The sequence below is a fragment of the Meleagris gallopavo genome, unplaced genomic scaffold, assembly GCF_000146605.3.
Source record: "Meleagris gallopavo isolate NT-WF06-2002-E0010 breed Aviagen turkey brand Nicholas breeding stock unplaced genomic scaffold, Turkey_5.1 ChrUn_random_7180001950938, whole genome shotgun sequence".
NCBI classification, from domain to species: Eukaryota; Metazoa; Chordata; class Aves; order Galliformes; family Phasianidae; genus Meleagris; species Meleagris gallopavo.
In genome coordinates, this window is record NW_011212180.1 from 1 (window position 1) to 1,843 (window position 1,843).

The following is a 1,843-nucleotide window of genomic DNA, read 5'->3' on the forward strand; positions in this document are numbered from 1 at the left end:
GGCAGCTGTGGAGCAAGATAAGCAGCATGAGGACCAAGGGCACCTCACGAAGAAATAAGAACGTCTCACGGCTCTGACTGGATAAGCATGAACGGTTGAAGAGGGTTTTGTAGAATGCTCTGCTGGCACGTCAAGGTGGATGTGGAAGTTGGAGGGGTGGATGGCAATGCTAGAATGCTAGAAAAAGAAAATTTGTGATGGTCTGTAAGCGATGTGAGAACTTGTAATAAACACCTGGGATTGTTCACGTCTGAGAGTTCGTGCATCAGACGCTGCACACATCCCCTCCTGCGTTACGGGAGCCCACAGCTCACCTTCACACCTCCGTGGATTTCTGGGGTTTTACATGGATGCAGCCTCGCTACAGCTCTGTGGCTGTCACACAAGGCCTGCAGGACCTCTTTCTCCACAAAGCATATCTGCAGGCATTGCTTCATGAGGTTCACCACCTGCCCTCCTGAGCAAAGACAATGCTGTGCGAGTTTCCCCTTAGCTCTGAACATGAACAGATCTTCCCCTGAGCAACAGGTCGTAAGACAACAGCAGAAGACAACCAACCTGCAGAACCAGCTCATCTGGGGTCGGTCCAGATGTTGGTGTGCTCCCTTCCATGGCCCAGGCCAAGCTTGCTGAGCTGCTCCTCTTTTGTGCAGGGGGAAATGTGTGCAGATGCTCTGTGCTGGCTATGCACAGCATGCCTTTGACTTGCCATTCCTCTCTCCATCTTCCATTACCAAACAGCCTCTCCAACCTCTCCTTGCTAAAAAATCACCTAGGGAAAAAAGAACTGGCAAGCTTGCTTTTTAAAGTACCTTACTTATACAGCTTGATCCTTTAAAGCAGAAGCTCTCCTAGCAGTGACCTACCTTAGGCAAGCCCATCCTGCAGGGAAAAGTTATTTGTCTGTGTCTGCAGACCTTGCACACGTTTCCAGGTGCAGTAGTCAGCCCAGGTCTCAGCACAGCTTTACCAACCAAGAAATCCAGTTGATGCCCGCCCTGCTTTTCTCTCTTCTGAAACACTGTTACTGCTGCAAGAAGCAAGGATTAAAATCACAGAATCACAGAACTGGGTGGGAAAGGACCCCCAGAGATCATTCAGTAATCAAATACTTGCAATTACTGATATAAATTATTCCATTTATTTTCCCTATTTATTGTCCCAGAAGACATCTTTGCATGTGAAATGTAAATAAAAGCAACAAATAAAAGCAATCTATTCCAGTTTTCTTCACCTGAAACCTTTTGGATTCCTCTTGATTCCTCTTCAGGCCTTACGAGTTGAAAGGCTCCTAAATAGCTTCATATAAAGTAGAAATTATATGAAGGATGAGTACGTTTCTCAGCATTATCTTTAGGAAATAGTTTCATCTTGCCAAAGCAGCTCCTTCTGGTTTTGCAAGGGCAAGGAAATCCATTGCAGTTTTCGTTGTTCTTTTAACCAGACAAGAACTCCAAGTCAAGTACCTCACCTTTCCAGCAGTTTTTTCCTTCCACCCCCCAAAAAAAAGAAAAAAGAAACAAAACAGAGGTCTGTTGTGATTGGACAACGTTGATTGTCAGCTATTTGCAAGGGGATTATCCAAATTATGGATTCGGTGGGCTGTACTTTCCCTTTGCTCCCAAGTCTATTGTGTTGTCAGAGTCCTTAACAGGGGACACGTTTCTGTTTAATGCAGCAGTGCCGTGTGCGTTTGATGATTTCCTTACTCCTGAAGGCCAACTCAACACAAGTGAGATTATCCTCTCAACTGCTGATACGTGGTCATGGCCTGTCGATGGCCAGTAGAGTTTTGCTAAGCTAAGATTTGTGCTTTATTTATTGAAAGTTTTAGCATTAAGAA

At 45.3% G+C, this 1,843-nt stretch overlaps 1 long non-coding RNA gene across 1 annotated transcript; it reads right to left on the reverse strand.

Annotated features, from left to right (window-relative positions):
• Nucleotides 1-7: 7 nt before the first annotated feature.
• Nucleotides 8-650, reverse strand: LOC116217777. The gene is made up of 3 exons (XR_004162490.1): nt 559-650; nt 315-457; nt 8-177 (listed from the first exon to the last, which is right to left on the reverse strand). It is a non-coding gene; the product is annotated as an uncharacterized LOC116217777 (long non-coding RNA).
• Between the last annotated feature and the right edge of the window lie 1,193 nt (nt 651-1,843).